Raw genomic sequence first — 21,659 nt, 5'->3', positions numbered from 1 at the left:
TGGTAACTGGCCTGGCATTTCCTGGGGGCTCCCGTGCCACTGGGAGCCCCACCAGGCCACCCACTCCTGGCAGGGTGCAGTTTTAGGTCATGCCCAGGACCAGGAGCCTCCTGACCATCCCCTACAGCTCCTCCCTTACCCCCAGATGATCTTAGCAGCCCTCCAGCCAGGTGACATTGTTGCCTAGCCTCCAGCAGCCAAACTGCCCTGTTTATATAGACAGCACCTGACTCCAAAATGGCTGCCCTCATCAGGCACCTGGTGGCTGCCAGCTCCAGGCCCTTAAAGTGGTAGGCGCACACAGTGCATTTTAATTAGAGGGGCTCTCAGAAGGTAAAATGTCAACTATAGGAATACTATTAATTCCATAATCCTTTTGATTTTTTTCAATGGGAATTAGATCTACCTTTAAGGACAAGTTTTATGTTCAAGGACAAACTTAACCTTTGAGGACAAGCTTTATCTTCTAACTCCTGATGACAAGCCAAAATTCTGCTTTTTTCTTTATCCACAATAGAAAAAGTGAAAAGTACACTATCTTCTCTTAGGTAATTACCAGGAGACCTTGTCAAAAGAGGAAATTGCTGCTTTTATAGTGGATAAAAGGATTAGAAGATGAGATTGTCTAAATATAGCAAGAACCAATTTTGCTTGGAGTTGCTAAAAAAAATAGTGCAAAAGAATTGGTTGTTGGATTCTCCAATACCTGACCTAGCTTTTTATAGGCTTTAATAAATGTCATGCCTCTTTTTTGGCCTCTTATGACTCTGAAACTACAGATCCATTTGATTAATGGGGAAAAAACAATACTGTCATATGGAAAATCAATATGTAAAGAAATCTAAGTATTTCCATTGTGAAATGGAGCTGGCTAGTAGTCACTGCTGATTGCTACCTTAGCATATTGGTTAAATAAAGGGCAATGTAATGTCAGAATATTTGGACCTTGAGCAAATGCAGGAAAGAAAAAAAAAAAGGGTCTGCACGTTCCTACTGATTTGTGTATTATGATTATGAAGTATACCAGTGCCTGGTTCAGGCACAACTTTCACTGAACACTTATCAATTGTGAATGCTACACTGATGCACTGAAAGAATCACTAGACCATCTCATTTATTAGTGTCTACATTTGTCTTGCATTTTTTGAAGTCAGTCTTATGAGGACAAAAAGTATGTTCCATCATCAAATCTCATGAGGGAAGGCTACATTTATACTTAACTTTGGATAATTATTTAAACTAATACAACCATGTCTCAAATTCAAAATGGCCTTGTTAAGGGCCAAGCAGGACAGCGACTTTATATTTCAGTAGCGTGAAGATGTTCTTCTTCAGTTTAAAAGGACCCACCAATGGCACAAGTTGCAGTTTATCCCTGGCTCTGGTGCAAGACGCATGGGCAGAAGCCTGTTACGCCCCCATGAGCCCCAGGACCCCCAGGATCCCCAAGAGGACTCTGGCAACCCCAACCCTGACCCCCAGTGCAGCCGGGAGGTAGGTGGGGCCCGTGGTGGGAGGGGAGTAGCTCAGATGTGGGGCAGCTGAGAGGAGCCGAGGAGGGTTATGCCCCCCTTGGCTCTTACTTTGCCCAACCCCGCAGGGAGCCATGCGACTGGAGCCTCACAAACAGAACAAGCAAACAGGCGCACTCTTGGCCCGGCATACCAGTTAGCGCAGGAGTTCGCACAGGAGGGCAGGCAAGAGGGGCCTGAGGCCCTAGGCAGGGAACCTGAAAGCAAGGATCTGCACAGTAGTAGCCCGGACTACAATGAGGACCATGGTGGGAGGGACACGTCACACCTCGAAGCTTCGCCCTGCACCTGGACCCCCAGCACCCCCTGCTCTGGTCCCACCAGGGTCTCTGCCCAGACAGAGCCCATGGTTCCGGCCTCTACCCAAACGGAGCCTGCGGTCCCTGCCCCCACCCTGCCATTAGAGATGCAGAGTAGGAACTGGACACCTGCTTCCAGGCGCTCCACCCTACAGCTGATGACGTCTTGGTGGAAAAAAAGAGCCTCCATGAAGTCCAGCCAGGGGTTGCCTGGATGAAGGTAGTCTCTACTGCACTAGGGAGACCATTCCCCTGGAACAGTAAAACTGCTTCAAAACCCTTACATCAGCTGAGTCGGCCAAACTTCCGGCCCCAGCATGTGAGGAAGGAGGGGCACTAGCAACCGTGCCCAGAAGATGACGTAGAGTAATCATGGTGGGCAATTCCCTCCTGAGGGGGGCAGAGGGTCTGATCTATTACCCCAACCCCGTAGCCCATGAGGTTTGCTGCCTCCCTGGGGCTCATGTCCACGATGCGACTGAGAGGATCCCCAAACTCATCTGGCCCTCAGACCACCATCCCATGCTACTCATCCATGTGGGCACAAATGACACGGCTCGGAGCAATCCCGGCCTGGTCATGCATGATTACAGGGCTCTGGGGGCTGGGCTCAGGAGTCTGGGGGCTCAGGTAGTTTTTTCCTTGATCCTCCCTGTCACAGATCACAGCCCCTGGAGGGATAGGTGCATCGGTGAGGTGAACAGAAGACACTGGCAATGGTGCCATTGCGAGGGGTTTGGCTTCTTTGACCACACTCTGCACTTCAGTGAGAGAGGTTGCAGACTGTTGGAAAGGGATGGCCTCGACCATCTCACGGTCCAATGGCTGGAGAACTGGCTCCAGGCTCAGACCCAAAGGGTACTAGTTGATGGGAACAAGTCAATGTGGTGTAAAGTTACCAACGGAGTGCCCCCTAGGGCTCAGTGCTCGGGCCAGTACTCTTCAATATCTTCATTAATGACCTGGATTAGGGCATCAGATGCGGACTGGCAAAGTTCATGGATGACACTAAACTACAGGAACGCCATCTGCGTTCATGAACTCAGAGCCCGCAGCAGCTGGGGGGGAATGGCTGCTCTGGTGATGGTGGGAGCACAACGGTGGCAGTGGCGACGGGAGCCCGGCAGCAGCAAGCACAGAGCTCCTGAGGAGCTCGTTTAAGCATATTTAAGAAGCGGGTTCGGCATTTGTAAATATTTGAAACTGTGAATGCCGAACCCATGAATAGCAAGGGTTTCCTGTACAATTTCAATGCAGTTTTTAACAATAGTCCAAGGTGTAACTTCATTCTACAGGGAGTACATTCCTTAAGGGTTTAAAAGCATAACATATAAAATACAAAATGCCATGGTAAAGATGAGACGGATGAAATATAAAAATGCACTGTGAGAAATATATAAAAATGCAATGTGAGATAGCGAGGATCAAAGGCTACTGGGGACAGTAAGTAAGTGAGTTAGGTTAGCACAGGATATATTTACAGTCTTTGCAGTGGATATTTTAGTACTTTTGTTTCCTTTAGTGACATTGAGCTTAATTGATATGTAGATATAGTTTCTAGGTTTCACCTACAGAAAGCCACTTCGGCTTTCTGGCTTGCTCTGAGCCTTGCCACACCCATTCAATGAGTGTGCTAGGTCTCTGCCAGTACTGAGAAGGAAAAGAAATGCACAAAATAGCAGAGTGGGGTGGCAGGCAAGAAGGGGTTTCTGTTATATCAATTTCCAGAAGGGAAGTGTACAAAGGGGGCTTTCTGCTACACCATGACAGCCCAATCCGGCAGCATGGGTGGGGGCTGGCTGGGCAGTGGGCTGCCCACGCCAGCTTGAAGGTGCTGGCAGGCTCCAGCCCAGCAGCCTCCTACCACAGCTGTCACCGTGCCCCCTGTCCTGTGCAGCACCCAGCAGCTGCAGCTGCATCACAAGCTGTGGACTGGTCAGGGCCGGGTAGCTGTTCTGCTCCGCTTGCCTCCAGCTGCTGCTACCATGGTCACTGCTGCTGCCACCCCTGCCCCTGCCATGCTGCTCTGGGTGGGCAGGTGGGAAGCTTTAGCTCTGTGGCTTCTGCCCAGCCCATGGGATTCCAATTCCAGCTCCTGGATGCCTTCCATCCACTCCACCTACGGGGTCTGCTCATTGCACTGAGCGGGCAGAGCAGGTGGAGGGCAGCCAGAGCTGGAGCCAGAGCTCGAAGTACTGGGCTGAAGCTGCTGAGCTGAAGCTTCCACCTGCCCCGAGCGGCGCTGCACAGTGCAGCAGGATCAGGAGCTGCAGCTGGAGGTGAGGGGAGAACAGCCCTGCCAGGTTCCCCTTCCTACTCCTGCCCCTGCTGTGCCGCTCTGGGCAGCAGCTGGGGGAGCTTCAGCCCAGTGCGTGTAGCTCTGGCTACAGCTCCAACTGTCTCCCACCTGCTCCATTCACCCAGCACAATAAGCAGCCTCTGCAGGCTGGCTTGGCTCAGCTCCACAGCCCCAGCTGCAGCTCCAGCCATAGTCCTGGGCCATTCCAGCAGGCTCTGGCCAGGCCCCCCGCTGCCCTAGGAGAAGCAGGGTGGAAAGCTGGGCAAATTGCAGCTAGGGTCCCTTGCCTGCCCAGAGACAGGGGAGTTTATCCCCTCTCCCCACCCACCTTTGCCTGAGGCGCTGCCCTGGCTGGTGTCTGGCCTCGGGGACAAGCCTGGCAAAGGCTGCTTCCCCCCTCCACCTCCAGGCACACCCTGGCTGGGGTCCCTACAGGCCAGGGTCAGGGTTTAAACCCCTCCACAATCATACTTAGCAGCCTGCCGGGGCCTGGCCATGCACCCCTGGTCAGCTTCTCTCCAGCCTTGAGGCTGCTCTAGTGCCCTCTGGCTTCTAGCCTAAGCCACTGCAGACATGTGCCTGCATTTCCGCAATCAAAAAAGTGAATGTCTATTCACTTGAAAAATCGGTTCAATCTTTAAACTAACCTGAAAAGATTGAATCAATTCAGGCTCTAGCTTTTTGAATGTCTGTCCCTACATGTCCACTTTGGTATCCTATAAGGATGCTTTCAATCATCTTTCCTCACTGTAGCCCTTAATCTTCACAGTAAAATCCTTCAAGCTTTATCATTCACATCACACAACGTATTCTTCAGATCCTACTGGTACCTTTATATACTCTAGCGTTAAATTCTTATACAAATTCCTGCCTTATCTAAAACTACAGAGAAGGTCCTGTATTCAGCACCAGGGCAATTCTGCAGTTTCAGGCCAAAATAGCTAATGGAAATCTGGGGAGTGGTACATTGTTAGGTGGAACCTGCTGCTATTGTACTATGGAATATGGATAATGTATAATGCTGACAGTGGATAACAGACTGACTAGAAAGGTGGCTCTGTCTCATTGCAGAAAGTTCATACCCCTCTGGCATGTGGAGTACCCTTTTGATATTCTCTGCTGCTTGTGTGAGGGAGAACAAGAAGATACTTCTCACACCAGCAAAGCCAGGGACAAGACTTTACCCTTAGTTTCAGAGAGTAAGATTCTGCTCTGTTAGTGGACATATTTTTTCATGTCATTTTGCCCAAGTCTCTTTCACTGAATAGATTTAAAATCAAAATATCGACTGGCTTTTTAATCTCCATATTCAACAATTCCAATTGACTGAATCCTTTCAAGACCACTCCTGGCGTTGTCTTGAGCTCTGGAACGTTGGTTCACGTAGAATGATACCAGATTCTGCTTCAGGACATTCTTCATGTCATTAATAAATAAGACCAAGGAAAACTGACAGTTTGCTTGCCAGCTTTACAGAACTCTTAAAAATATAGTTGTAAATTCATCTGTTCCTATTTAACATAAATAGGAACACACACAGATCCATACACCAACCCTCATTTAGCTGCCTGGAGGGACTGTTTAGATCTGATTTCATACTAACAGGTTCTGGATTATATTAACTTCAGAAATTACAATTGCTGATGCAGTCCATCTGTTCATTGATGGTTAAACACTATCTGACAAGTACCAATGCAGTTGTTATTTGTGGAAATCCATAAAGTAAATGTGCTACTTGCTTATGTCATTCAAGTCATAATTTAGTATAAAAGCAATACAAAATGGGCCGGGATTAGATAACTCACTTAGCTGCCAGCAGCTATCCCTTAACACCATGAACATTTTACAATGAGCATATATAAAAAAAGAGGTTACCCTCTATTTCCTGAGCATTCAAATCAATTTAAATTTTGGGAGGCAAGGGGAGGATTTTTAAAGAAGCCCAGGTGAGCTAGACCTACAGCATTTACTGAGAACTTGGCTCTTCCCATCAGTTCCAGGTTTGGGGGGCAAACCTCCACCACAAAAACAAAGACAGTTTTAAAATAACTCTTTGGAGCTTACATAGCTGTTTCAGACAACTACTCAAATCCAGTGCTCACGCAAACCATGTGAGACAACGGTGATATTTTTTATATTTTTTCTAAATGATGTGAAAGAATGGTGACAAAAGGAAAATTCAGAATCCCGGAGTTAGAAGAACAGGCTATCAAGCATAAAAGCAGGATGCACTATTCCTATGTTATAGCATAATACTAACTTCTGCCTGAGGTAAATTAAAGCAGCCAAGTTAATATGGATGGGGAAAACACAGCTTCATGCCCTAAGGGTAGATGCATGCAATTCTGTTCTTCTGACTAGGGACAGACATAAAAAAAGCCCGAGTCTGAACTGATTTAATCTTTGCAGGTTAGTCTAACCTGCAGAGAGTGAACCGATTTGCAAATGGATACACATTTACTTTTGATTCAGGAAATGCAGGCACATGCCTGGAGTGGCTCAGGTTAGATGCCAGGGAGTGCTAAAGCAGCCTTCCCTTCCCTTCCAGAGTGTTGAGCTGAGAGGGGTGTGGCCAGGCCCCGACAGGATGCTATAATTAGGGAGGGGTTTAAACCTCCAGCCTGGCCTGCACAGTCCCCAGCCAGGGTGTGCCTGGAGGGAGAGGGGGAAAGCACCCCTTGCCAGACTCTCCCCTACACCCCTGTTGCTCAAGGGGCAGGAGTGTTGCCAGACCCCAGCCACCGGCTAGCACTCTAAGGCAAAGGGTTGTAGGTAGGGGTGGATGGGACAGGACTGTTTGTGTGGACTGCATACATCTGTTGATGATACTGAGCTTTTCAATCTCCCTCTCCCTGCTTCTTCATCCTGTCTGCAGCAAACTGACAGGCACTCACAGGTTCCATGCATCACAAACCAGGGTAATTTCTCACACCCTCAGCAAGCCAGCAGTCATAGATTCATAGATGTTAGGGTCGGAAGGGACCTCAATAGATCATCGAGTCCAACCCCCTGCATAGGCAGGAAAGAGTGCTGGGTCTAGATGACCCCAGCTAGATGCTTATCTAACCTCCTCTTGAAGGCCCCCAGGGTAGGGGAGAGCACCACCTCCCTTGGGAGCCCGTTCCAGACCTTGGCCACTCGAACTGTGAAGAAGTTCTTCCTAATGTCCACTCTAAATCTGCTCTCTGCTAGCTTGTAGCCATTATTTCTTGTAACGCCCCATAGGGCGCCTTAGTGAATAAAACCTCACCAATTCCCTTCTGTGCCCCCGTGATGAACTTATAGGCAGCCACAAGGTCGCCTCTCAACCTTCTCTTGCGGAGGCTGAAAAGGTCGAGTTTGTCTAGTCTCTCCTCGTAGGGCTTGGCCTGCAGGCCCTTAACCATACGAGTGGCCCTTCTCTGGACCCTCTCCAGGTTATCCGCATCTCTCTTGAATTGCGGCGCTCAGAATTGCACGCAGTACTCCAACTGCGGTCTGACCAGCGCCCGATAGAGGGGAAGTATCACCTCCTTGGACCTATTCGTCATGCATCTGCTGATGCACGATAAAGTGCCATTGGCTTTTCTGATGGCTTCGTCACACTGCCGACTCATGTTCATCTTGGAGTCCACTAGGACTCCAAGATCCCTTTCCACCTCTGTGCCACCCAGCAGGTCATTCCCTAGGCTGTAGGTGTGCTGGACATTTTTCCTCCCTAGGTGCAGCACTTTGCATTTCTCCTTGTTGAACTGCATTCTGTTGTTTTCTGCCCACTTGTCTAACCTGTCCAGGTCTGCTTGCAGCTGTTCCCTGCCCTCCGGCGTGTCCACTTCTCCCCATAGCTTTGTGTCATCTGCAAACTTGGACAGAGTACATTTCACTCCCTCGTCCAAGTCGCTGATGAAGACATTAAAGAGTATCGGTCCAAGGACCGAGCCTTGCAGGACCCCACTGCCCACACCCTTCCAGGTCGAAACCGACCCATCCACCACGACTCTCTGGGTGCAACCCTCTAGCCAATTCGCCACCCACCGGACTGTGTAGTCATCCAAGTCACAGCCTCTTAACTTGTTCACCAGTATGGGGTGGGATACCGTATCGAAGGCCTTCCTGAAGTCTAAGTATACGACATCCACCCCTCCTCCTGTGTCCAGGTGTTTCGTAACCTGGTCATAAAAAGAGACTAGATTGGTCAGGCATGATCTGCCTGCCAAGAACCCGTGCTGGTTTCCCCTCAGCATAATTTGTGCTGCCGGGCTCTCGCAAATGTGAGGCTTGATAATTTTTTCAAAGACTTTGCCAAGGATGGAGGTGAGACTGACTGGCCTAGAGTTGCCCAGGTCCTCCTTCCTCCCCTTCTTGAAAATGGGGGCCACACTGGCCCTTTTCCAGTCCTCTGGGACTTGGCCCGTGCGCCACGAGCATTCGAATATACCCGCCAGTGGATCTGCAATGATGTTGGCCAGAGCTCATCCGGGCCTGCCGACTTAAAGGCATCCAGTTCTTCCAAGTGACTTTGCACCATCTCAGGGTCTACGCATGGAAGTCTGGTGCCTTGCTGCTGCCTCTCTACAACCCCAGTGAGAGACTTGTCGTGCCCCTTGCTTAGGAACACTGAGGCAAAGAACTCATTGAGGAGTTCAGCCTTGTCCCCCCTGTCCGTCACCAATTGTTTCTGCCCATTTAGCAGGGGTCCTATTCCTCCCTGGGCCTTCCTTTTACTCCCAGTCAGCAGGGAGTTTATCAGAACACAAAGCTTATCAGCCCATGAAGAAAACAAAGCCTCTCATTATTTCAGGCTCTTCATAAACAGTATTTTTAAGGAAGAACAGAGGGACATTACCAGCTGGCCTGTTGATTAGCTCCAAAAAGCCTTAAGCAGACACTATTCTGTCTGCCGGTCCCAGTGAAATTGGAGACACACACACACACACACACACACACACACACACACACACACACACATACCTCTCAGCATTAGCTAACATGGGGGTGGTGTGACCATGACCAGATAACAGCTGGGGTCTGTGCTGTGGGGGGCAGGGAGGAGAGGCGGAATCCCTGCTTTAGCAGAGTGTAGATGCTGCTGACCCTGCAGTCTCAACCTCCTTCTCAGCTAGCCAGAGATCCAGCTAGGGCAGAAAGGGCCATGGCCAGTTCTGCTCTCTGGAGCAGACAGCCCAGCCCAGGGCTGAGAAGCATGCTGGGATGCTAAGGGGACTCTGATTTAACTTTTACCAGGAAGGGGTTTGGGACAGAAGTTCCATAAACCAGTTTGACCCAAATCTGTTAAGTCTGAAACTACGTTCAACCGGGTTTATGTTAAACCAGTCTCGGCCATTTTGACACTGGTCTATGTTCACTGAACTTATGCTCCGTTACAGGTATAAACCAGTTTCTGATCACCATTTAAACCAGTTTATGTGTATATTTTGTCCCTAGCCCAACAGTTGCTCTTTTCTGGGGTTGGATTGTGAGTTTTGCTAAGGGTGTTGAAATGGTACCAGAATTCCCACATCCCTGCAAGGGTTTATGATTCAGATATACCTCTTAATCATTATGCCTCCCTGCTTCTGGGGTAATTTGCTTGTGGCATTTATCAAAAACAGATTAGAACACTTATTACCTTACCTCAGTTTTGCCCAGGAGTAGGACAAGGAAAGTAGAGCTAAGGCTCTGTCCATTCCCTGTCCCCACCCAATTCAGAAAGAATAAATAGGCATGCAGCATCTGCTAACTCTGAGGCATTGTCCAGATAGCGCACCCAGCCTGACTTTGTACTTTGCCTTACTTACATGTGCAAACCATATTCAGAGTACAGAATATGCTGCACCAACTTCCAGGATCATGCATTAGGGCATGAAGTTGTGCAATGCTCTCAGGACCAGGCTGTCACCGTTGCAAGGAGCTGGGGCAGAGCTGTGATCTGCTGCCTGAGTGCCCCTGCCCAGTGTGTGCAGGCTGCAGGTTGCGGCTCTGCCCTGGACCCAGACCAAACTGCCCCCATTGCAAGATCCCAGTGGCTCCACAGCAGCCCCCTGCCCTGCCCTGCTGCATGCCCTGCCAGTGCAGTTTGGGCCAGTCTCCATGGCAATCCCAGCCTTGTGCTATTACAGCATAGGTGCGGCTGGGCTCTCCATGGAGACCAGCTCCAGCCATGTGGGCAGGGACTGCTGGGAAATGGAGTTTGGCTGCTGGCTGGATCTGCCATTTTGCCCACCCCTGTCCTAGGCCCTTTCAAGCCTCCTCACCACAAAGCTGCATCAAGTAGACAGCAGGGAGTTTCTCTGGCTCAGGGAAATCTACTCTGTGATTTACATGCTGTATCTATGCCAGATATGAGTGGCTTTGAGGAAGAATGTTAAATTGGGAGAGGGGATATTGCTGAAGCATGCTGTGCTTCAGTGAGCCTGATGATGCATCAGCTTCTAGCACAAGTTAGCGCAACATGCAGCAACCTTAAAATCGATAAGCCAGGGGTCGGCAACATATCTGGGCAGAATGCCAGAAACACCCACAACCTCAACTTGTAAGATACTGGCGTGAATGGCAGGGGAGCCGCAAAAGGCCCGACCCTTGTTGTGGAAGCACAGCCCCGACCCCTTCCCCACTATTCACCCCAAGATGCACATGCACGTACTGCCAGTGATGAGCTAGGCTGGGGCTCCACAGATCCCAGGGCAGTGGCTTACAGCCTCCAGGCTGCCTGCCACAGCTGGGCTGGGCTCTGGGCAGGCCCCTGCCGCCCACCACAGAGTCTGGGCTGCTTGCAGCAGATGGCAGGGAGGCTGCAAGCAGCTTTATCAAGGTCTGCAGAGCCCCAATCTGGCTCACTGCCAGAGTCAGGTGCATGCATGGTTTAACAGTCCCTATGAAGCATGTGCCTTGTAGAATAAATATGGACTTATAGCAGTCCAGAGACAGTGGTACTAAACTCACTGCTGAATTTGAGCTCCTGTAGGACAGAGTGTTCTGCTGCCTATTAGTCTACAGGGCGGTTAATGTTCCAAGATGTCTCCCACAGGTTAGCAGGTACTAACCAGAAAAGAAAAAACAACTAGAATTTTCATCTAAAAAGGTTGCATACACTAATACTGTCCACCAAGCAATAAAAACATTTATTGCATTTCCCAAATAAAACAATTTTCAGTATCTCCATAAATGCTTTTCTATTTTATTCATAGCAGTCACTACAGATGCCTTCATGATTAGTGATAATATTTTTATTAGCAGGCTAAAAATAGGAAACAACATTCACTATCAGTGTTTCTGTGTTGCCAAATGTAGACATGCGTAGGTCAGAAAAATGACTAAAAAATATTTTTAAAAAGTTTTACAGTCAAACCGGCTTTACAAACAACTCTTATATTAGTAAGATGCATATAGAATGCATCTACAGATTTGAATTTTGCAGGTTTGACACATCTGTAGCGTGAGCTACAGAAAAGAAGCAGGAAAGAGGAAGGGGGGAGGAAAGAGCCAGCAAAAAATATTAATTAATTTTAAAAATGGCAAGGTCAAAAATAGGGCAGTCTAAGGGAGAGGAAAGAAAGCTTAATAAGAGGGCAGAATTTTGTCTGTAGGGTTGCAGACTGAAAAGGAGAGAAAGCCCCAAAGAAAGTAGTGCAGGGACTTCAAAATGTATCATTATTAGGAAAGCATTCAAAAGCTCATCTAATTCTATCTCAGCTATGCAGTTGGTCAAATAAAAGATATCACTCAAATAACTCCCTTCCCCTCTTATTATTATGAAACATCTGTGTACCAGTAAGTTCAAGAGTATACGACTAGGGCACCTACAGGGTTTCAGAGGGGTCTTTCTCGACCAGAATTCCTCACAGGCATGCTTTTATGCTTGCTGCACAGGCATTGAGAAGAGTTAAAGTTACTTTCCATAAACTGCTGGCATGCTGGCCTACATAAAGGAACCATCACTGTCTCTCTTCTTTTTGGTATCTAGCAACCATGGGGCAGATGCTAAACTAGTGTAAGAGATATCATAACTCTGTTGACATAAATGGACGACAAGTATTCAGAGCAACTGAGAAACCTCTCTCAACTTCCTGGTAATAAGCAAAACTACACTTCCTCATCAGAAAATGCTTCTGAACCTCAAATTCCACATGCACCCAAGGGCTGGCCACAATCTGACACAAAGTTTTATGTTTCAATGGCAGTCATGCAGTAAATGTGGAATACTGGTGCATGCATCTGCCAGATAGATCTATTAGGATTTTCACCCTGAAATCTTTGCTGATATTGTGAATTCTAAGAGTGATTAAAACATGTTCTGTATAAGTGCAATCAAATAAATTTATGAAGCTCACAGGGAGAATGAAACTGAGAAGTTTGCATCTGCAAGAATTAAGGAAGTAAATTTCATGATTTGCATGTTTTATCTGCACAAATAATAGCAGCTTAGCTTCTATAAATGAGATATATCACCTAGATAAGTTTTACAAACTGGGTATAAATTAGCGGTTACTAGTAAAATAAAATTCAACCTTACTTCTTCCAGAGGAGTAGGAGGTAATAACTAATATGAAATCAGAAATGGCTACATTGCAACGTGCCTTGAAAACCCAGGTAGGGTGCCACACTAAACAGGTCCAGTACTGTAATGCACAATGCTTCTTGAGCTTTGGCAAAGCTAACCTACTTTTCTTTAAAGAATACTTAACAGGAAGAAGTGGTCTACCAGCCATGTCATATGACCTAAAATGTTTCTGCATAAACCAGGAAACAATACCAAACAGGAAACACTAACTTCTTAAGCAAAATTACTAACTAGCGCTTCTGCTAGTCTCAGACGAGTTGATGGAAGTTAATTTAGAAGGCTATAAACAAAGAGGAAGGATAAATGACAAGTAGGGTGAAGGGATCTGACAGAGTACTCCAAGGAAGTCTGAAGACCAGTTGTATTTAAGCCTATCTAGTCATCTGGAAAAATAGTTACAAAAGCAGCATGTTAATTAAATGCAGAATATTAACTCTTAACAAGAGTAATCTGAAATATACTCAGTGGAATGGAGGCATAATATTTGGAAAGCAGAAATGCCAAAACTATACATAGGAGCAAGAACTGATGGCAGATTGAGTAGGAGTTCATGGTAAAATGTAGTGGCAGAAATGGCAAGACAAATTTCTGGGTTGTAGTGCTGGGAGGTAAGTCTCTCTGTGGGAGGTACTGAGCCAAATATCTAATATAATAAAAGCCTTAGTCTGTCTGTCCATAATGCTTTACTTGCACTCTGATTGGCTGTCTCGGCCGCCAATCACAATGCTGACTGTAACAACCAGTCAGAGTGCTCCAAGAGCGTTCTGGACAGGAGGCGGCAGCGGCACAGGGTGCTGGCCAAGGGGTGGAGGGGCAAGCTCCCCCACCTCCCCTGCTCCTGGGAGGTGGCGGTGGCGCTCCATCCTTCCCACCATCATTCCTGACAGGCAATTGGCTAGTAACAAAATAATATCCTAAAAACAGGGTTAAGGAAAGATCAAAGGAATATACCTGATCCTCCAGTACACACAACTCTTCTTGGGTTACATGTGTTTGTCTTATGAGTAAGTGTAAGAAAAGGCCAGAGCATGAATGGCGCATACCCCAGCAGCTGCAGGAGGGCACAGCTGTGCCAGTGGCTGTGGGAGCATGGCGGTGGTGGTGGGAGCACAGCGGTGGCGAGCTCCTGCAGATGCTGCTGGCATTGTCGGCAGCGGGGGCGAGGTGGCAAGCACCGACCACAGGTTGGCGATCACCCACAAACACCCTCAGCCAGGGGCGATCAGGGACCATCCGCAGATGCTACTGGTGTCTTTTTCCAGTGGGTGCACCACCACGCGCACCCCCTATGCATCGCCCTTGGGTCAGAGGAATAGGTCCATAAGAAGTAAATGTGGGCCCTTCAGATAATAGCTAATGGGATTTTAATAATCTACAGGCATTCAAAGTGCATAAAATAAAGAGAGAAGAGAAATGGTATGGGTAATCCAAAGGTGTATTATGAAAGAAGTAATTGGATGGATTTTAGCAAAGGAAAGTGCAGGCTATTCACTTATTTTCATAGCATTGGACTAGATCACAATATCAAATCTTCCCATGGGGCATCAGTCCAGTTTTGCCACTGGCAGTGCCACCAGGCCTCCCTTCCTTGGCAGGGTGACGTTTTAGGTCGTGCCCAGGACCAGTAGCCTCCAAGCCATTCCCCGAGCTCCAGGATGTTGTGAGCCTCAGCTCAGCCAGGTGATGTTGCTCCCTCAGCTGCAAATAACACACTGCCGACTGTGCCTGGCTGACCTTAGTTTTAAAATGGCCCCTAATCAGGCACCTGTTGGTTGCCTGCTCCTGCCCTTAAAGTGGCAAGCATCCAAAGGTACGCTGCCACAGCCTTGAATAAAACAAGATAGAGAACCACAGAAATAAACTGATGGTTTGATCTGGTAGAAGAGACCAGGATTGTTTATCTTAGAAAGTAAGAGCAATGTATCAAATAATGAATGGGCTTGAGAAGATTAATCAGGAACATCTGTTTTCCTTGTATAATAAACACGATCAAAATGACAGTCAATGAAACTGACAGGTGGAAAATTTATAGCTGATCAAAGCAAACATTTTCATATGTGTATCTAGATAGGGGAGCTTGTTGCCATGGGATGTTATAGAGGCCAAGAATTTAGCAAGAACCTTAGAGGAACTGTATTTTCATATGGATAACAAAAGATATAATTGTCAACTAACTAACTAATTTTGAGGGAGTTACAAAACTTCATGGTCCAAGGATTAATACACTCATTATCAGGGATGAGCAGATCTTCATGATGGGCGGATTATCATATATTTGCTTATTGCAGGGTTTCTTGTGCCTTCACTGAAGCATGTGGTGCTGGCCCATGTTGGAGGCAGGATGCTAGACAATGGGTCTGATCCAGGGGGCGTGTCTACACGTGAATGCTATGGCAATGTAGCATCAGTGGGCACAAACCGTGACGCCGATGCTACATCACAGTAGCGACAAGCTACCTCGCTATAGTGCATCACTATAGTGATGCAGCTGCTAAAAACAACTGTGCACTGCTGGGACAGTGCAGTAATGGTTGTTACCGTGCTGTCAATTAGTACTTCCTAAAGCAAGTACTAAATGATGGAGCAGTAACAGCTGCGCTATAAGGGGCATGTGTAGATGCATCCAGTGGGGCAGTTCAGAGGATCCTAGCAGTGGTTTAGTAGATACATGTCTAGAAAGCCCTGTGGGTCAAAATCTGATTTATCTTACAGGTCTAAGTGCACAAGGTTTATTGTCAGTTTTCTATGGAATCAAGATCTCAAGAACAAAAGCTCCATGATGATGTGACTCTTATTCATATGAGAGTAGCTGTATCACAGTTACATCCCACTTGAGGAAGCTAATGTTTTAGAGTGAAGATGCCAGTATTTCAATAGAAAATATCTTAACTCTAAAATATAAACCTCTTCAAGCAGGATGTAATCAGGTCACTGCTTTCCTTTCCTAGGAAGAATTCATTAAAGTTAAGGCCTTGCTGAATGCTGCCCTTATTGTACAACTTCTACTGTACTAACCTTTAAGACCATGGGTTCTTAACCTGGACGTTCAAACTAGGTCTAGGGAGAGGGAAATCACAACCGTCCTCCTTATTCTTTATGCTTAAACTTTTTCTGTAGTAATTGAGTCAGAGTCTGCAAAAGACTCCAGCCACTGCACTAGATCAACAGAAATACTGACTTCCAAAATTTCTTTTTCACTAATATTCAATTTTTTAATTTGATTTACATTCTGCCCTTCCCAAAAAAGGCTCGGGATGTCTTACAAAAAAATAAAATTTTAAAATAAGAAAGTATAAAAAGACAAACTCCTCCCCAAATGCCCCCAAATTCAGAAGTAATTCCCCCCACCCTATCCACTGCCACTCTCCTGCCCCTGACCTAGAAGCTGAATGTACTCTCCAAGAAAAAAGCTAGCATGCACAATTAATGCTGAAAAGTTTATTATTTATATCTCTAGGCATGGGCTCATTTGGTGCCCTGAGACATTTTGTTAGCCACAACTGAAAGTCATCTTGTATGTTTATCTGAGTATGGGTGGAGCTGGGTGCAGCGCTTCATATCCCTGTTCATAACAAAATGGAGGCTATGTGGTAACACATGAACAACAGCTTCAGGAGGACTGAAGTACAATAGTATTATGTGCTCTATACAGGACAGTTTAGGAACAAAACAGTTTAGGAATAAAACACATCCAGTTACTCAACTTTAAATCACAATGACGTGTTAAAGATTGTTTCACATTATTGTTTTATCTTGCAGATTTGTAGCACTAAAGCTTCCCTGAGTGGCCATCCTACATAAAAAACTTGACAATGGTTCATCCCTTTGGCACTGATAAGGTCAATATGTGTTTGTAGTGTATTGTTCCAGAACATATTTGCAGCACAATTCTCTACATGAATTATAGGGGCAACTCTTACTAAAGTTGTCTTATAAACTTGTGTCACACCAATACTTAGCATGACCACAGCAAGCCAGAAGGTATGACTAACAATCAAGCCCACATCTGGTTTACTACTATCCACTCCAGAACTGTGCATCTGGAAATGAGTGCAAACTCTTGTTGATAAGGGTATCAGAAACATTCATAATTCTACTTCTGGTGCACAGAAACCTTTTATTTCAGTATTTAAAGGTCCTTTTTCTTTTTAATGTGTAGAAAATGTGCACTCAAGTCATATATATTGAAGTAATGCATACATGGAGCAAGTAGTTCATGTGGGAAGAGAATGAATGCATGGGAGTTAAGTTTAAGAGAATTTTTTTATCAGTCTAAAGGGAGAAAATTGAATATACCTGGAAGTCACCCTGATACATTTTAATAACAATGCTGCTTTCACTTTGTTGTTTTGCTGTGTGCTATTAGTTATTTAAGCAGAGTGGGTCTTCTTATACATGACAAAACTAGTTGAGGACAAATTTTCAAAAAATATTTGCACGTACCTTGGAATTGGATTTTCCTGTACTCAGGACAAAGATGACTTTCCTGTGGGCTTCTTCAGCACCTGGCACAATCCTGACTGTCTCTCCTGGGTTCTGCTGACACATTAATATTAAATAAGTTTAGCCTCTGCCATTCTCCTGCATTCCCTCCTTACCCCCCAAATACACAAGAACCTTTTTACCTCCTAACCTTTCAGCTTAACTAAATATTGTCTTTGCTACTGTGGCTATAGGCCATTCTCTCTGAAACTGAAGACAAGTTAACAGGGGAGTGTCAGGGAGGAGTCTCAGATCATCCTGTACTTGGAGTTAAAGGGATACAGTGAGTTGTATAATTGGACTGCTTGTTTGTATCGCTGCAAGGGTCCTGTGGTCACTATTGTCCTTGATCAGTCCTGGAGTTTAAGGTCTCTTAGGTTTGTCTCCACTGAAGACAAGACCTGTGATTGCATGTGCAAGCATATCACTGCTAGCTTGAATCTATAATTGGCTTGGGTAACAACGGCAGTGGAGACAGAGCAGCACAGGCTATACAAGTCCAGCAGGGCCCTGACTGATTATTTGTTCAGCTACTAGTCCAATGCCAAACAAATAAGAGTAATACTCAGGAGGAATGAACTGTGGATCCTGTGCTTGGAGGTAAAGGATCATGTAAGACTACTGAGTGGTCTCATAACCTCGGTCAAGAAAGACTGATGGGAATCAGTGACCCCCTGAACAGTTCTCTACAGCTGCATATCAGAGAAGTGACCTGAAAATGGAGTCAGAAAAAAGCTGGTGATCATAAGACAGGAAATGGCCAGCAAGGTGGCTTGACTAGTGATAGCACTGTAGGGAGTAGTGTTGGGAGAGGAATACAATAGAATAGTGAACAGAGATACAATGACCCCTCTTTGGGGTCCCAGATGTGGGCAGAGAAGCCTAGATAGAGGCAACAGTGTCCGTCTGCTTACCAACTTTAGGTGGCAAAGCAGCCCTGTATAGAAGGCCAGAAGGACAAGTATGCTGCTGAGGTATTATTTGAGCCTGAGGAAAACCTGGATCTATTTTTGTTGTTCAGGGCTCTGCTTTGGAACCTCATGTTGACTCCTGAAAGGGAAGGGTTTCTATGTAGCTGGAGAGCTGTGTCACATGAAAGCACCTACATTAGTTAGTGAAAGGATAAAATAAAAGCACCAGGCACCTGAAGGGCAGACCTACAGGAGAGGATATGCCTGTAGATCCCCTTTTATTTAGGTCTTTCTGTCTGGGACCAGTTTTAATCAGGCCTTAGTCTCAGAGTACCACAAATTTTGTGTAGCTAACCATCTGAGCCCTGTTTTTATTACAAAATTATCTGTCTTACACAAAAGATACACCCTCAAGAGGTGAGCAAGTAGAGACACTGTGATATTTTCATAGTATTTTACACCAATTCTGCACAGGCATAAACGACAAGAAAAGGTGCAAGACCCCAGAGAATCAGGCTCTGATTGGTTCACTGTTTTTATCTGATGGAATCTCAAATGGCAAAGGATTAGCAGAAGTCAGTGATTAATTTGTGATATTTAATGTTTTCCCCACTGTTTTTAGGTGCTTTGCCATTTGATGACTTATAAAAGTTGCTGTTTTGCTACTTATTTTCCCTCCATGTTCCTATCCATTAGTGACTCCTCCCTCCACTGCTTAGTGTTGTCTGATGCTGAAATCATATTAGTGTATTGAACCAAACCTGTGTTGCCAGAGAGAAACAACTGAAAACAGTTTAAAAGGCATCCAATTCTGGCAATTTAGAAAAAAGCACTGTTCATATAGTAGGGAAAGAGAGAAAAGAGAAGTCTACACTTGTTTGAAAGAGAAGGAAAGAATGTAGGTAGAAAGAATAATGAAAAGCTAAAAGAGAACTGAGGGGAAGGACTGTAATAAAATGCTGAGCATGGGGTGAAGTGGAAAAATAACAAACTATGGAAGAGAGAAAATGAGGAAAAAGCTATATTGCAAAATAGTTAAATATGGTTATTGCTATCTAAATCTGACTGATGGTTCACCTAATCTGGTATCCTGCCTTCAATAATAATCAGCACCAGATGCTATTAGAGGTAAGTACAAGAAATCTCATAAGGGACAATTATGGAATAGCTTGCCTATAAAGATAATTTCTTCATAATTCCAGGTACTTAAGTAGCCAGCATACACCAAAAATCACTATCCTCTCTTATTATTGTTAAAAATGTCTGACAAGGGAGACATAACCTTTGAAAAGAGACAGTGAAAAATGGAAGAAAAGACACCAAGGTATAATGTAGAATGACTCAAAAACAGGTAGTCATTGGGGACCTAAACTACCCGGACATCTGCTGGGAGACGCAGACAGCAAGGTCCCATCGCTCATGCAGGTTTCTAACCTGTGTACAGGACCTCCACCTGACACAGGAGGTGCATGGTCCCACTAGGGGGAATGCCAAACTGGATCTGGTATTGGCAACGGGAGATGACATGATCGGGGACCTCCAGATCGGTAGCCATTTGGGAGACAGTGATCACCTTATAATAGAATTCAACATAAGACGGCGAGTGGGTAAGGTAACTAGTAGGGTGAAAGTGCTAGACTTTAGGAAAGCTGATCTCAATGCACTCAGGCGATTAGTCAAGGAAGCACTGCAGAGTAGGAGTTTTGATGGGATGGGAGCCCAAGAAGGGTGGCTGTGCCTAAAGGAAACGATCCTTTGGGCACAAAGCAAGACGATCCCCGAGCGAGGCAAAAGAGGGAAAGGGGCCAGGAGGCTTCCATGGCTGACCAGAGAAATCCAGAGCAGCCTAAGGGCCAAAAGGGGTGCACATAAAAAGTGGAAACAGGGTGGGATCACTAAAGATGAATATACCTCCTCTGCTCGTGCTTGTAGGGAGGCAGTTAGGCGGGCCAAAGCTACCATGGAGCTGAGGATGGCAAACCAAGTAAAGGACAACAAGAAATTGGTTTTTAGATATATTGGGAGTAAAAGGAAGGCCCAGGGAGGAATAGGACCCCTGCTAAATGGGCAGAAACAATTGGTGACAGACAGGGGGGACAAGGCTGAACTCCTCAACGAGTTCTTTGCCTCAGTGTTCCTAAGCGAGGGGCACGACAAGTCTCTCACTGGGGTTGTAGAGAGGCAGCAGCAAGGACGCCAGACTTCCATACGTAGATCCTGAGGTGGTGCAGAGTCACTTGGAAGAACTGGATGCCTTTAAGTCGGCAGGCCCAGATGGGCTCCATCCGAGGGTGCTGAAGGCACTGGCCGACATCATTGCAGAGCCACTGGCGGGAATATTCGAACGCTCGTGGCACACGGGCCAAGTCCCAGAAGACTGGAAAAGGGCTAACGTGGTCCCCATTTTCAAAAAGGGGAGGAAGGAGGACCCGAGCAACTATAGGCCGGTCAGTCTCACCTCCATCCTTGGTAAAGTCTTTGAAAAAATTATCAAGGCTCACATTTGTGAGAGCCCGGCAGGGCAAATTATGCTGAGGGGAAACCAGCATGGGTTTGTGGCGGGCAGATCGTGCCTGACCAACCTAGTCTGTTTCTATGACCAGGTTACAAAACGCCTGGACACAGGAGGAGGGGTGGATGTCGTATACTTAGACTTCAGGAAGGCCTTCGATACGGTATCCCACCCCATACTGGTGAACAAGTTAAGAGGCTGTGATGTGGATGACTGCACAGTCCGGTGGGTGGCAAATTGGCTAGAGGGTCGCACCCAAAGAGTCATGGTAGATGGGTCGGTCTCGACCTGGAAGGGTGTGGGCAGTGGGGTCCCGCAGGGTTCGGTCCTTGGACCGATACTCTTTAATGTCTTCATCAGCGACTTGGATGAGGGAGTGAAATGTACTCTGTCCAAGTTTGCAGATGACACAAAGCTATGGGGAGAAGTGGACACGCCGGAGGGCAGGGAACAGCTGCAGGCAGACCTGGATAGGTTGCACAAGTGGGCAGAAAACAACAGGATGCAGTTCAACAAGGAGAAATGCAAAGTGCTGCACCTAGGGAGGAAAAATGTCTAGCACACCTACAGCCTAGGGAATGACCTGCTGGGTGGCACAGAGGTGGAAAGGGATCTTGGAGTCCTAGTGGACTCCAAGATGAACATGAGCCGGCAGTGTGACGAAGCCATCAGAAAAGCCAATGGCACTTTATCGTGCATCAGCAGATGCATGACGAATAGGTCCAGGGAGGTGATACTTCCCCTCTATAGGGCGTTGGTCAGACCGCAGTTGGAGTACTGCGTGCAATTCTGGGCGCCACACTTCAAGAAGGATGCGGATAACCTGGAGAGGGTCCAGAGAAGGGCAACTCGTATGGTCAAGGGCCTGCAGACCAAGCCCTACGAGGAGAGACTAGAGAAACTGGACCTCTTCAGCCTCCGCAAGAGAAGGTTGAGAGGCGACCTTGTGGCTGCCTATAAGTTCATCACGGGGGCACAGAAGGGAATTGGTGAGGATTTATTCACCAAGGCGCCCCCGGGGGTTACAAGAAACAATGGCCACAAGCTAGCAGAGAGCAGATTTAGACTGGACATTAGGAAGAACT

The 21,659-nt window shown here is 46.6% G+C and overlaps 1 protein-coding gene across 5 annotated transcripts in view; it reads right to left on the bottom strand.

Annotated features, from left to right (window-relative positions):
* APBB1IP (amyloid beta precursor protein binding family B member 1 interacting protein) overlaps positions 1 to 21,659 on the bottom strand; it is a 115,775-nt gene that overhangs the window by 75,162 nt on the left and 18,954 nt on the right. For 4 of the 5 annotated variants that reach the window (XM_059729094.1, XM_059729095.1, XM_059729091.1 and 1 more), the window contains one exon: positions 17,113 to 17,205. The gene's annotated coding sequence lies outside the window, so the exon portion shown is untranslated. Of the gene's footprint in view, positions 1 to 17,112; positions 17,209 to 21,659 lie in introns of all 5 variants that reach the window. The other variant, XM_059729092.1, reaches the window with a different exon arrangement.

The sequence above is a fragment of the Alligator mississippiensis genome, chromosome 5, assembly GCF_030867095.1.
Source record: "Alligator mississippiensis isolate rAllMis1 chromosome 5, rAllMis1, whole genome shotgun sequence".
In the NCBI taxonomy this organism is placed as follows: Eukaryota; Metazoa; Chordata; order Crocodylia; family Alligatoridae; genus Alligator; species Alligator mississippiensis.
The sequence above is the reverse complement of the archived record's forward strand: the minus strand, read 5'-3'. Positions and strand labels throughout refer to the sequence as shown.